Source organism: Capsicum annuum, chromosome 4 (assembly GCF_002878395.1).
Source record: "Capsicum annuum cultivar UCD-10X-F1 chromosome 4, UCD10Xv1.1, whole genome shotgun sequence".
In the NCBI taxonomy this organism is placed as follows: Eukaryota; Viridiplantae; Streptophyta; class Magnoliopsida; order Solanales; family Solanaceae; genus Capsicum; species Capsicum annuum.
The window spans coordinates 193,706,471-193,722,974 of NC_061114.1; the positions used below are offsets into that span (position 1 = coordinate 193,706,471).

Here is a 16,504-nt window from a genome sequence, read left to right on the forward strand (position 1 = left end):
GTTAGTTTGATTGGGATGAAATTCATTAGATAACTTATCTCGTGGTTAGTTATATCGAGATTGTAATATTATTTATATTCCACCTTGAGGGTTGGATAACTAATATCAGGAGATAACTTTTTTCAACCAAATAACCTAACTAGTCCAAATTCATAATGCAATCTTCGCTAAGCATTTCACTTGTACTCAGTTTTAATCATCCATTTTTTCTATGTTGATTCATAATGGTAACAGACATCACTGTGTCTTAACTAAATTTTTCTATATTGAAGGTGTTCTATGCATTAGACCATAATATCTCAAATCAATCACAACCTAATGTTAAGATTTTATAGGCAATCTCATGACACTGATAGATGCAAGAGATGGTGAATATACAATAAGTATAATTTTATCAGAAAGTCTATAGTAAAAGCCAGTAGTTCAATTCTTGAGTTACATGTTCTCACCCTTTCAAACTTGGACCTCCTCTCTGGACGCTTACCAGTGACTTATTTTTACGTCTGCCACAAATTAAAACATAACGACTCATCAACATCCATTACGGATAAATTAAGAAAGTCATTTGCTGATTGCCATTCACATTTCTATCCATTTGCTGGTCGAATTATTCCAAATCCAAATACTAATGAGCCTAAAATTATATGGGATAACACTGATTCTTTGTTTCTGAGAACAAAAGCCAAAACTTGTCTTAAATAACTTAAATTTAATAATCTCAATGACTGTCAGGAAGGAAAATTAGTTTCAATAAATTAGGAGTTTTCGGTACAAGTCCAACTCACAAATTACAAATGTGGAGGCATATTTATAACATTCACATTCGACTACGCATTAGGTGATGCTAGTTTCTTCAGTAATTTTCTACTGATGTGGTCAGAGATAGCTAGGAAGGTATACTTTTCTTTCTCTCCAGATCACAGATGATATCTACTTCTTACAAGAAATCTACCTATTTACAACCTTTTATTTAATGAATCATTCATTTCATGATCCCTGTATGATATACACAACATATCGACCCAAAGAACACTGCTTAAACGTCAATACTACATTGATGCATCAAGCATCGAAAGACTGCAAAAATCCACATCAATTGATGGTACCCAAAGAACAAAAATAGAGGTGTTCTCCGCTTATATCTAGAATATTATGGTTAACCATATAGTTTTGGGAGTGAAACTATATGGTCCTGTTACACTTGTCATATTAAACTTAAAATGTTAATCTCACATAACTGCACATTTGTTTCTATAGGTTCTATTGGGAAAGAGCAAGGAAAAGGACTTACAAACTCTATCATGCGTTCTAGCCAAGTAATGAGAATGATACGTAAGAACTCCATGGTTCTTGAGAACGAGTATATGCAAGTTCATACTCTATTTTTTCATCGACTAATCAAGTTAATCAATACATCAAAGAGGTTGAAAAAAGTATGTTTTTTTCAAATTTATTGAGTTTTTGATTGCATATATAACTTAAGTATTAGTAATATGATTTGCTTGCTCTAGGTGCTATTGGAAAAGGACCAGAAGGAATTAAAAACTTTACCATGTCTCTAGTCAAGAAATGAGAACGATATGTAAGAACTCCTTGGTTCTTGAGAAAGAGTATATACAAGTTCATACTCCATTTTTTTCATCGACTAATCAAGTTAAGCAATGCACAAAAGAGGTTGAAATAAGTACGTTTTTTTTCAAATTTATTGAGTTTTTAATTGCATATATAACTTAGGGATTAGTAATATGATTTACTTTCAATAGGTGCTATTGGGAAGGGACTAGAAGAAGAACTTAAAAACATTACCATGTCTTCTAGTCAAAGAATGGGAACGATACGTAAGAACTTCATAGTTCTTGAGAACGAGTATATGCAAGTTCATACTGCATTTTATCCATCGACTAATCAAGTTAAGCAATTCATTAAAGAGGTTGAAACAAGTAAGTTTTTTTTTTAATTTGTTGTATTTTTGGTTGCATATATAACTTAACTATTAGTAATATGATTTGCTTTCTCTAGGTGCTATTGAGAAGGGATCAGGATAAGGACTTAAAAACTTTACCATGTCGTATAGTCAAGGAATGAGAGTGATACTTAAGAACTCCATGGTTCTTGAGAAAGCATATATGCAAGTTCATACTCCATTTCCTCTATATACTAATCAAGTTAAGCAATATACCAAAAAGACTGAAAAAAGAAAGTTTTTCCAAATCTGTTGGGTATTTGTCCACATTCATCACATCATGCTCAATGTAAAAAGTTCTAAAGATTTTTCCACATCTGTGTAGTATTTGTCCACTTTCATCACATCATACAAATATTTTTTCCTTGTTAGGAGTTTTAAGAATAATATGGGATCTAATACCTAGATCTTTGTGCTCCTTGTTAGGGGTTTTTATGAATAATATTGAATCTAATCAAGAAATACGATCAATAGATAATAATTTGTAAATTCTTGAGATAGAGAACATCCAAACCAATTTCATTGCCTCCATCCATTGATCAAGTTATAAAATCCTCCTAAACTGCTGAAATAGATATGATATTTTAAAATTTATGTATTATTAAATTTATAGAATTGAATTTTATTAGTATAGTTCTTACCAAATTATGCAGCTATTAAGATCATCTAACCTTAGAAAGGTAAAAAGAGTTTGAGGGAGCAACAAGTGCAAGGAAGTTGCATCACTTGAAGTCGATCAGAAGTTGAAAGTAACCTTTTACAATAATTGAAAAGTTGAAAAAATAGTGATCTATTTTCGAGACACTTGAAAAAATTAATTTGTGACAGTAACATGTGTCCATTCGCAGTATCATCGCAGAGTGATATTAAGAAATAAAATTTGAATCACATGTGGACAGCTATTGAGGTAACAAATATAGTCGATAGTATGAATAGGCATTTGGATTTATTTTTATTTTGTTTAATTTGATTTTGTGTATTAATTATTATAGGATAAATTTGAGAGTGATGACATGAATAATCATCGTGATCATATATTTGGATGAATGAATGAGTTGTAGAACGAATGGAGAGGACACTTACATAGTAAGTATGTAAAGAATAAGTCAGTGGTACAAGTTCTTAAGTTTGAACCAGAGAGAATAGAGAAGAAAGACTGAGAGTGGTTAGTAAAGGAACATTTTTGTTTCAAAAGTTTTGAGGTATTCCTAGTGAAGAATATGAAACTTTTAGTTTGAAAATTTGCATTTCAGTTTTTGTCTTTAAGCTTTAATTTCGTAACTCTATATTACTTCCTTTACAATTGTTATGGAGTGGCTTTTTTTTTTTCTAAGAAATCCAATAGTTCTGTATGTGTTGCTCTGTATTACCTGCTAGTGTTGCCCTATAAACTTTATTTGTTGAAACAATTTCAGAATTTGTATTTCAATAGATATTAAGCTTATTATTTAAGAATATAGGCGAGAAGCAAAAGGAATACAGCAAACCGAGCTAATTTGACAATGCTTCATCATATTGGTAGCAAGCCTATTTGAGAGATAATTAATCAGCAGTTAGTATTAAAAATTATTTACTAAAGAAAATACGTATGAGGTATTATTTGACATGTTTCTCTTTAATGTAAAAGGCAGAAAAGATGGCAATCCTCCAGATTTGGGGACTATTTTCTGTGAGACTCATAAGAAAGACAACAAGCTTATTGAACCTGAAGAAATTAAAAAATATATGTCATTTGGTAAATTGAATATGTAAATTTCTTAAAGTTATTATGGGTTCTGATAGAAAATATCTTTTTATATATTTTGTAGGCTCAGATCGAAGAAATTATGAAAGCCGAGCCATCTCTACCTAGCATAAAGATTGTAGAAAAATATAATGGACTTTAAAATCATAGTCATGTATTTTGATTTGGCGGTGGACTAAATGCGAAAGATATGAAAGGGGACACTTTTTCAAAGACTGTATTATTGTTGGCTTTACGTTTAACTCGAAAGGACAATAAATACTTTATTGAGGAAAATAAATTCCTATGGATTCTCTTCGGACTTAGAACCTGAGAATAAAGGAGGATTCATTCGGGTGAAGTCCCGAATCCTGGCTGCAGCTGAATTGGCCACTGGGTTGGAGGAACAACAGTTGGCCGTTCATTTTGAGCTGCGATTGAATTGGCTAGAGTAGTGAATGCAGTTATATATATGTATATGTATGAGAGACATGCTCATCCAGAGGATCTGCCTTAACGGACTGAGGTGCTGACTAATTTCCCGTTCTTCTTTCGTTAGTCCCTTTGGGAGGCATATTCTGTAAATAAAAGAGAGAATGGATTAGACTGAGAGAAAATTTTGAGCTTATGCTCACTGGCACGATATGAATACTGAAAGAAGAGAATCTGTTCCTAAAACAACTCATATCCTCCTGCACATAAGTGTGGTGCACAACACACCCATGTACAATACTCTACTAGATACAGCTTTTCAGACTTCCTAGGGTGCTGTTGAACCTTAGGCTCTGATACCAAGTTTGAAACGCCCTGAACCTGATACCCAAAATGCTACACGGTGGTCATGACCCCGAAAGACTACAACCTAACCCATGACTGATATCTATAACTGAGCACTGAATAATACATTGTAAATATACGGAATATAAGCTGTAAGGCCATAAGGTTCAAAATTAAACTAATACTGAATATAATACAATATTTGTAGTGGGGTATGACAATACCCAAAACTGAAATAAACTATCTGAACATATGTTGTAGTTTGAAAGCCTCTAAACTGTCTGAAAACTGTGGAGTTGATAGGACATGTCCCCAACTAACTCTGAACTACTGAAATAATAAAGTAATAAAATAATCATTCTATCCTCAAATGATGAGGACTCACTGCTAGTCTGGCTACTGAACGTCTGATCTACTAAGGATTTCGGGAGCTCGTGCTTCTAAACCTATAGTATAAAACACCAAAGCGTAAATACGTCAGTACGTTAAATGTACTGTTATGCAAGTGAGGTAGGCTAAATGTAAGGGTTCATATGCATGAACAATAATAACTGACTGTATAACATGAACGTGAGAATACATGCATAAATACATAACTGTAACTGAGATCATGATAGCACTGACTCATGAATTCTGATAACGTGGATTTACTGATATCTGAGTACTGATACTTGGATACTGAATGACTGAGTCTATTGAGTACTGAGGAACTAATGTCATATTACTGATAAAGGGATGACTGTTCTGACAGTTCTGATTATGAAGAACTAGTCTAATTGACTATATCTAACAGTCCTGACACTGAATACTGATATCATGGGTTTCGTATTATTAATATACTATTAATAGAGTTCGTGATAACATAATTTCTGAGTCTGAATACTGCTAACATGAGTGACTGTATCTGACAATCCTGATACTGATGGAACTAACTGGGTTCCGCATTGTACCGATTTGACTGTATTTGATAGTCCTGGATTTCTATAGAACTGAACTGAGTTCTATTACTAAAAATTGATCTAAAACTGAGATTGTGGGAGGTAATCATCTAACCAACATGCCCCAAAACTGAACTGGTGGGGTCCAACCTGTAACCCCAGCTAGAAAAGTGTCAGTACCGTGCCACGGGTAAAACCAAATTATGAGTATACCCTCTCTGACAAGGAGCTCTTCCGTCAACCCCTCCTAGTAGAAAACTCAAATGAGATGTATAAATCCTAAAATGCGTAGGGTGCATCTCAACCTACGCTGGCTACGTAGTTCTGGAACGCAGGGATTGCTACTAAGGATCACACCCTCTACTGGCTGACAATGTGTGTCCTCATCCCCGGGCTTACTAGGTACTGAATCCTACTCCCAACTAAATAGATACTGAACCTAGTAACATGTCATACATATAGGATTCAGTATCTATTGTTGTCAGTACCATGTCATACTTTCATTAACCTAATCTCATGGACGTTCCCTCAGCCATTCATAATGCATACAATATCATGGAAGTCATTCTTAGTTATAGGGTAAAGCATACACTTATCATTTGGGTCACAATTAAGCTATAATGCATAATTTCTATTGTCTTAGGCATTTTATCAAACACCTAAGATGCATGACTTAGGGCATAGGCATAACCATCAAATTAATACAACAAAAACTCTATATTTTTACTCAATTTCACATATTTCAGACCACATACTAGAATAGGTTCATGAACAACACATAAAGATTTCAACTTGGGAATCATACAACCATAATCACATGAACATAATCAACCCACAATAAAATATTCACAATACAAGATTTAAAACTTAATTCATGGGCTTCATGGATGAAAGGAATTCATGAATGAACACTGTGCATACCTTAGTTCTTGATTCTACGAAGATTGATGGAGAGATTCTTGAATTTGAGTCTTGGATTTGAATCCCCAATTGAAAATCCTAGCTTGTTCTTGAGAGAAACTTGAGAGAAAAAATATATTTTGGGTGAATTATGTCTGAATCACGTGTTATTGGGTATATATAAGGGTGAAAAATTGACCTTTTTAACCCTTGGACACATATTTTAATTTTGTGAAAATTTCTCGACCTAGACCCCTGGCGCGATGCGGCGCTATCGCGCTGTGTCACTAGAATTTGACAACTATGAATTTGAGCCTTGGCGCTACGCGCCATAATCGCCGAGGCTCACTGTATTTTGATGATTGCCATTTTGGCTGGCTCCGCGACACTTTGATGGCTCAGGTGGCACACTGTCTTACTAAAATGGCTCTAACTCTTTGTACGGGTGTCGAATTTGGGCCAATTTGGTATCAATGGAAAAGCCTATTCAATCTCCCACATGTTAAAAAGTGAAAATCTTGAAAATACCACATGTATAAAAGTGGATTCATCTTTAAAACAAGTCTTTAACATTTTTGGGACGATTTTAAGTTAGGTAGAAGTACGGGGTATTACAATTCTCCAATTTTATTATCATTCAATCACTTCAACTGCCTGATCTAATGATCATGTTGTATAGAGAAGGAAATTACTGTTGATTTTCTTTTTGGTTATGTTACCATTATTGAGAGTGCACAAAAAAATTATCACAGTCTCGGTATTGAATCGAGCAGAATACTGCAATTAAGATAATATAAAAAGAGCGGTATGTTAGTCATAAATATTATTTCTAAACCCTAAAATAGAACTGAAGTTGCATAATAGTTACCTATACAATGACGACATAGTACTTTGAATTGTTATGATCACTACAATCAGTAATATTAGATGGTGCTTGAGTATTTACCTGCAATTGAGCAGATATATTTCAAAGTTTAGAAGCACTCAATATCTACTTATCCCCTACCCCCTCGCATACACACCTAAATTCAACACAAACAAAAGAATAAGAGAACACATATCATAACTATTTTGAACAACACAATTTAATTCATAAATTTGTACGGTACAATGAAATTTTGTTTGTGTCTTTGAGATATTTGTGATTGTTCTCAGAACTATTTCTCCAACTTTCACAACTTTCAAAAATGCAAAATCATTAAACTACTCAAGCTTTAAACTTTGATGTGATTTTGTTTCTCGGCCAGTTAACTTTTAAACTATTTCTTTACTGTTTCTTTCGATCACTAACATATACAAGTCAAAATAGATATCTTAAACATTGTGCCCAATCAAACATTATTGTAAACTGAAATGGATATGTCCTATTGCACACAAAAATTTAACCTTTCCTTTTTCCTAAAAAGTAAAGGCTTAATGCATCAATAACCTTCCTATTTTAATACAGGATTCCTCCTTGAGACTGTTTCAATGAAATTCAAAAAAGGAGTACATGGTTGATCTGTACATACAAATCTCATTGACCCAATTCTGGAACAACCATAGTTGTACATATATTAGTGTTGAATGTTTCCATACTTCTTTACTGCAACAACCATTGGTGTTGTATTTCAGCATTGTATACAACCCCCGTTGCTCCCATTTCAATGGCATTTCCCCTGGGCATCTTAAGAAATACCCTTCTCTCCTCTCGTTACTCCAGTTGTATTGGCCATCAACTATTGTCCAAAATTTTCATCTCACAACATATCCAACTATGTACCTCCAGCTACACAATTAGTTGCATCAAACCCAACCTGTGAATCATTTTCATGATGCAAATCGGGTTGTTTGAACTTAGAACACTAATTTTCTTGTGTGAGACCACGGTCCATTCATAACTAAAATTTTCTGCAGTGTCCTTGCCTTGTTCTTTAGAAAAATGCTTTCCAGAAACTATATTATTATATGAATTTTTACACTTTTTCTATAGCTGCAATTTCACTTTGATCAAGATTTGTTGCCCAAAATCTATATTCCACTTCCCAAAAACTATATTCCAATTTGCGATCCAGATTTATGGAGCTCAGGCAACACAATCCTGGCTCGATCAAGATCATGAACACCATCTTGATCATCATCTAAAGTTTTATCCATAACAACTTCCTGTCCAAATTATCTACCAGCGAGGCAACATCTTCTATTCCGTTGGTTCTCCCAAATTATCTACCATTTTGTAAGGTCCGAAATATAAGATTTTATCTCTATCCTGTTGGTTCTAAAATTTCACAACATAGTACCCCTCGCCGTGTAAGAATAATTTCGGTAAAGCTACAATTCTATTTGACTTTGTTTTTAATGTGTACCATAGGCAAGGTGCTTAATGCTCATTCAGCTATAAAGCTTCAGCTTTTCTTGAACCATATACAATAATGCTTTCAAACTTATGCATGATTTTCACTTATGTTAATATTTTACAGTAGTTCTCACTTCATCCAAAAAAAACATCTAAGTAGTTTCGCTAATCTAGTTAATGCTTGTATTTTCTCCTTTTTTGTGAATTAAACAATGAGAATTGAAAGAAAGCGAGTACTTTTTTCATATTCATTTCATAGTTGGACTTAATTTTCAACTCTGTGTACTTTTTTTATCGGTTGGTTAAGTCAGTTATTCATTGCTATATTGTGTTTCAATTCTTTTCTTCTTACGTATATTAAATTATATAACAATAGTTACTAATTGTCTTTCAACAATTTTGTTCTTATAGATTTCTGAAGATTGAGATTACAAGTGAAGATGTAAGTTCAGAGAATGCACAAGCTCATTATTATTTTGCTAAGAACATTACGTAAATTTGACATCAAATTCTATCTCGGGATGTTAATTGGTTAAGTTTTTTTTTTGTTCAGCAAATATTGAAATTATTAACATCATATAGCTCGGGACGTTAATTGATTAAGTTTTTTTTTTTGTTTAGCAAAAATTGAAACTATCAACATCATATTCTAGTTAGGGATGTTAATTGATTTAGTTTTTTCTGTTTAGCAAATATTAAAATTATATTTATCATCCTTTGACATTTTCAGTAGCCATTTTATATTTAGAAATGAAATATATAAATTTTGTGATTTCAGTAGCAATCTAGGACCAGTTTGTTGCTCGTCTCTAAAGGTTAATCAAGGACGAGTTAGTTGCTCATCTCTAAAGGTTAATTTAGGATGAGCAGTCTCTCCTCTCTAAAGATTAATCTAGGACGAGTTAGATGCTCGTCGTGCTAGATTAATTTAGGACAAGGTAGTTACTCATTGAAAAAAATATTTAGAGACCAAAAAATAATTAATTTTTAAAGATGAAAATCATCTATTAGGGACGAGATATATAGTCTCTAAAAGTATTTTTGAGACCGGATATGTTACCGTCTCTAATGGCATTTAATGACCAGCTAGAGTATCTCGTCACAATAGACCTTTAGCGAAGGAGGCTATTAGGACCAGCCACGACCAGCATTTTTCCATCCTAAATGATCATTTGCGATCAGAATTGGACTTTTAAGAACGAGAATTCCCTTCCCTAGAGGCTATTTTCTTGTAGCATTAAATCATACGTATACAAATGATACCTATTTATATACAAATACAAATGATAAATTTGACATACAGATATTAATGATACATTAGTATTCAATGATACTTTGCATATATAATTGTACATTTTAAACTTAGTAAATATAACTAATACATATACTTGTTTGTATACAAATACAAATGGTAAACTGTACATATTTACGGCTAAAATATTCAAATACAAATAATAAATTTATTTAAAATATATTAATTTATATAAATAAATATAAAATATAAAAAATATATAATATAAAATACAACAACCCAAAAAATAGAACGAGAAAAAAAGTAATTTTTTTAAAAAAAGAAATGATAAAAAAATAATAAAAAAACAATAAAAAAAAAAGAAAATACAAAAAAAAGTGCAAAAAAAAAAAAAGAAACAGTATAACAATGACAAAAAAAATGTGAAAAAAATGAAGGAAGAAACTTAAAAAGAAAAACAAAGAGAGAGAAAAATAGAATTTTTTTTTTTTTATCATTCAAACATATTTTGAGTTTTGAAACTCATTGAAAGAAAGTTGTCTATTTTTAGAAATAGAATTTTCAATTAATTATTAATTAATTCGGTGAACGTAATTTAATAAAGTTAAATTTATTTTTTGTCTTTTTAAACTCAAATTGTTATCTAAAAATAAGGTATTTAACTATATATATATATATATATATATAGTATTGTGCCTCAAATACATATACATATTGCCATTTAAGGTAATTAGCAAAAGATTATTACGTGTCTTTTAATTACTGGATCTAATTCGCTATTTCTGAACTTTTTCCTATTAACATTCCTTAATTTTCCTTTAAGCTCAAGCGCGGTCACCAAATATAGTGTACTCTTTTAATTAATAATGTAAACTTTCAAGAGAATACAAGTTAACATAGTATCAGATAAGCAAAAGTTATGTTCCTACAAAAACATTTGATAAAATTAAAACAATACAAAATAAAAAGTCACACTACAACTACTTTATTATCAAGGATGATTTATAAAAATGGCGTTAGAGGTGGTTTTAAACTTTTGATCCTCCACCCCTCTCCCTCATTAGCAAAATTAAGTTAATTAGCAAATTTTAACATTTGACCTCAAAGGTTTTCTTAGGAACGATAAATATCCCTTATTTCTGACTTCTGAGGTCATTGAATGTTATTTTCTATATTCATAAAAAGTATTTTAATATGTTTTGACTCATAAAAAAGAATGAAATATGCACATAAAAGGTCATGTTTAAGATATAATAAGTAAATAAAGACGTATTTTTTTTTTAATTACATGTATATTAAGCTTTTAGATGATAGGTCATACAATCCAACAACCAGGATGATTGACCTCTATTTGCCCACCCTTTGAACAGAGGAGTAGATTAGAGTTGGGTTTATAACTTGACCTTGTAATCCTTTTCAAAAGGTAATTGGTTGTCAAATCATAAGGGCAAATTTGAAAAAAGATTCAATGATTCACTTATTTTGAAATACCAATAAATACCTCAACAATTCACTTATTCCGAAACGAGGGGAGTATTATCAAAGACGATTTATAAGAATGACTTTGGAAATCATCATCACCTAGGTGATTGAGCCTATTTGTTTACCCTTTGGAACATATATAGGAGAGAAGTTTAAGTTAAAACATAATTCATTAGTTATGCTTTGGAGATTCTAGTTGATTCACTTAGCTCAAATTCATTATTTATACTTGTTTAATAAAATTTAATAAATATTGACCATGTGACTTCATGCATGTAAACTGTTGTCATTTAATAAATACTACGTATATAGTTTCATTTCAATTTTATAATCACGACCATAATATAATAAACTAATATAGTTTGTTGTAGACATAGAGTGTTGCGCTTGTTTTGACAATATTTTGGTGAAGCTAAAACAATCAATATCTGAAGTTAGAATATCAATAAAAAGTAAGTTTTTAAATTATATTTGAGCTCCCATGAATTTCACTTTGATAAAAAATTGAATTAGTTTCATAAGCGAAAATCTCACTACTCCACTTGAAATTTGAATACTACTCGAACAAAGTTTTTTCAAGGGAATCTCAACTTCAAATTTCTATTTCAGGTTATATTAACATAATGAACAATAAATACGTAAAACAGAAACATTGATTTTCAAAGAATATCTTTAACCAAATACTTCCTCCGTCCCATTTTAGTTGATTACTTAATAAATAAGGATAGAATTAATTATTTTTATTATACATTAAATGTGAATAATTACAATTTCAATATCCGTTTTTATGCCCAATGAATATCATTAATATGAATAAAAAAGGTGAAGTAACAAAATTCATCATTCGATTTTATGATTCCTTAATTACAAGCTTGACTAGGATGTACGTATAGAAGAACAATATAATTTGTAGGTGAAACAATGTATCGTGCGAGTTTTTCCAATTCCCGCTCAAAACCTTATAAGTTATAATTACACTATACCCAAATAAGTAGTGGCGAATTTACATAGGGTCCAAGGGGTTCATTCGAACTTCTTTCGTCGAAAAATTATACTATTTTTACATGGTAAAATTTTTTTTATGTATAAATAGTAGAAGTTGAACCTTCTTCTATTAGTCCATATATGTACTACTAAACCTCCTCACTGAAAATCCTGGATCCACCCATGTAAATAAGTATCAGCTCTGATCCATTTTAATGTCATTTCGCCCTCTAAAAAATTAATACATTTTAGGGTCGTTTGGTGCGAGGTATAAATTATAATAATTTTGAGATAAAATGTGAGATTATTTTATTTCATATTTGGTTGGAGATATTAGTTAGTCAAGGAAATATTTATCCCACCATTTATGTTTTAGTGATGAGATAAGTTATCTCATATATGGGATAGGTAATTTCGAAATTAATTATCTCGGAATAACTTATTCCCAACCAAACGACCCTAGATATAGTTTTTCTAAAAGCACGTTTGGATTTGCTTATAAGTGAAAAATCTTGGACATTTTAATTTATGACTTTTGAACATATATTTATTTTTAAATGTCTTAGTAAAAATTCTACCTCTATCACTGTTTTTAAGTAATTATTCAGTTGGAGGTAACTTGTACAGATCAAAATAGAATTGAAGAAGGAAACAATTGTAGTTTTCCAGTAGATTTTCAGAACATTGGATTTAACAAAACAGGGAAAAAGAATAATTGTGGGGAAGAGTAACAAGTAGGCAACAAAAGCAAACTGTACCCAACCGTTGAGTATTAAATGCTCTTTCACAATTTTTATAAAACGCTTAAATTCACGTCAAAAATTTCAATTTACAGAATGCCTTTGTTGTATTTTTCTGTCTGATACATATTGCCTTGAAAAGTATTATCCTTGAATTAAAAAAGCTCCTCATTGAAAATGATCTTTAATTTTAAAATTTAAATTTGAGATCTTTAATTAGAAATTGTAGATACATATACCTTCAGTGCATTATTTGGTGGTAGCATTTTGTAGGTGTTTATCCATGCAAAAAAAAAAAAAATTGGAGTTGAAATTAGAGTTGGAGTTAAAGTTGAAATTTAGAGTTGTGTTTGACCATAAATATAAATTTAAGTTGTTTTTTACTTTTTGTGAGAGAAAAAAGTAAAAATAAATCTAACTTGTTTTCACTTTTTCAAATATAATTTCAAATTGTATTTAGAATTTTTAGGCCAAATACTATAATTTTCACTAATAAAATAACTTTAAAAAAAAAAAAAAAAAATTTCATGGCCAAACACCCCTTAATGTTTGATTAAGTTATAAAGTTGATCAGCTGGAAAATAAGGAGCTCGCTATGTGATGGGATAATTTAGAGAATATAATTACTTATAATTAATCGTCTAAAATGATAAGTATTTTTAGATTATTTATGTACTTTTAGTAAGGATTATTACGGTCTGTTTGGATGGTGGTTTTCCATGATATGGTATGATTACCATAAAAATCATGTTTGTTTTGATTGTTTGCAAAAAGGGATCGTATTGTATGGTATATTTCCATGGTTTGATAACCATGAAGTCCACCAATTTCCTGAATCACCAATTTGGTGGTACGCCATGATTTTTCTTCTTTCAAGTATGCTCTTATATAATTTAATTGGGAAAAGGCATCATTTTCACTCATACTATACAAGAAAAGTTTAAGCTACACCTAAATTATATAAGTGATCATTACACACCTTAATTATATAAAAATGATATTATTACCTCCTCACGACCCCCATTCTAAGGCGCGTGTGTTACACTTATTTTAGGCGCGTCCAGCCTATTAAATAACAAAAGTAAACGGCTAAAAACATTAACGAAAAAGACATCGTTTCCACCCCAAACTATAGTCGAAAAGTCGAATCCACACCTAAACTATATAAGTGACCTATTACACACCTTAACTATAAAAAAGTGATGCTTTTTACTGGCGTGGCAGCGCGTGTAAAACACTACACCACATGCAAGTGGTGGTAGCCTGACAGGGTGTAAATAGTTTCACTTTTTTATAGTTTAGGTATGTAATAGATCAATAGTATATTTTAAGTGTGACTTTGACTTTTCGGGTCTTTTTCCTAATTTTATTTGATCCTATTTTACGCTTTACATTATTTACTTATTTTTTCACTGATGAAAGTGTTCATCAAGGGATTAGGAATACCAAATCATCATCTTCAGGATAGCCACTCTTTTCACGATTGTATCAAAGAATTTTGTTTTCTTCTTCAAGCTGCGCACAACGCTCTTTAGCAAAAGCCATTGCCATTGCCAAAGAAGAAGAAGCTTTGCTTTTGCAGCCATTGCCATTGCAACTTGTAACCCAAAACAGACATATCATGCATCTCACAAACAATACATGTAACATCTCCTGGATCTGTTCAGTCAGTGGCGGAGCCAGAGTTTAGGTTAAGGGTGTTCAAAAAAAAAAGCTGCTGCTCCCACCAGGAATCGAACGCAGGCTGTTGCTGCAGATTTGCACACCCTTGACCAATACAAGATGTTCAACAATATATATATAGTCATAAATATATATATTTAACGTATATACTCGAAATTTTTTTTTCGACGAAGGATGTTCATCCGACCACCTTCGATAGCGATAGCTCCGCCCCTGTGTTCAGTGAACAAAAAGAAACATGGAGAGTCAAAGCAGGTAACCATTACTAGGTCTGACAAAGTCACGCACTTGAGCAGATAAGAACATAAGCACATCAAAGCCAACAAGTGACTCCAGGGACATATATTATATCTGTTGGACTATTTGCTTCATAGTAGCAATGTAATGGCTACTTATCAATAAAACTAGAAACAATTATGTCTTGGTGAAAACATCATCTCATGGTTAGGGGTATTTTAGTAAATTTACATGTTATCAAAACTATTATTAAACCACAGTACCATACCATCAAACCAAATAAAAAAATTATTATTAAACCATAATGAATGATATAATCCATTCAAACATGATATTAAACCATACTATACTATATTATACCATACTGTATCATATATTATGAAACTCAATCAAACCACCATTCAAACAAAGGCTAAGGTGATCGGGATAGAGTAATATATTTTCTGAAAAGGCAACGTATCTAGATAAAAAACACAATAAAGAAGTTGACCTTGAGAAAGTAGTCAAGTATTCTATTCGTTTGAAGATAGCTGAAATGTATAAATATTGCATTATTTTTAAGAAAGAAATTACTCCATCCGTCTCATTTTACCCGTCCCAAATTGGAATAACACAGCTATTAAAAAAATAATGATTTGAAATGTGACTTTATCATTTTGCTCCTCTTAATTGTGTCTTGTTGTTAGTTTCAATATTGATGGATGACTAATACCAAAGCAGTATTTATATTTTTAATGGTGTATTTATAATGGTACTTCTCTTTACAACATTTTTCAAGAATGCTAATAATAAGGAGTAACAATTACACTAAGGGTATAATGGAGAAAAAAATTGTCTTTATCTTTATAAGTAAAATAAGACAAGTAAAATGAGACATCAAATTAATAAATTTAGGACGGATAAAATGGGACGGAGGGAGTACTTCTTAAAAGTTTGCATAATTCAAAGAGAATTAATTTTGCATAGGATTTGATAATAGTCCTTATTAATTTTTAAATCTTTATATATTTACGTATTTCTTAATTTTAGAATAATAATTACTTCAAATAGAGTTGAAAAAAAAATGATTAATTACTCCCTCCGTTTTATTTTAGTTGGCCTTATTTACTTGACACACTCCTTAAAAAATTATTTAATAGAGGCTTATTTTACTAAAATAACCCTATTAATTATGCATTTGAAAATATAAATTTGAATAAATATACTCTGTTTAATTATTTAATGTTGAGAGGAATATTGGAAGAACATAATAAAATCTTCTTGATTTTATTAAAAGAACTACTAAATTGAAATAAATATTTTTTTTGAAAAAGGCCAACTAAAAAGAAATAGAGAAAGTATTTCTTGATCTTTTTAATATATCAATTATTTTGATACAAATTATTTAACAAACATCCTTAACTATTTTGAGACGAAAAGGATACTAAATAATGTATGGTGATGTGTAAATGCACCTTAATGTTGGAGATCCTATTGGAAATTGAAGTCAA

General features: G+C 31.1%; 1 pseudogene; it reads left to right on the forward strand.

Annotated features, from left to right (window-relative positions):
• The first annotated feature begins 343 nt into the window (after positions 1-343).
• On the forward strand, positions 344-1,320 carry LOC124898034 (annotated as a pseudogene).
• The last annotated feature ends 15,184 nt before the right edge of the window (positions 1,321-16,504 follow it).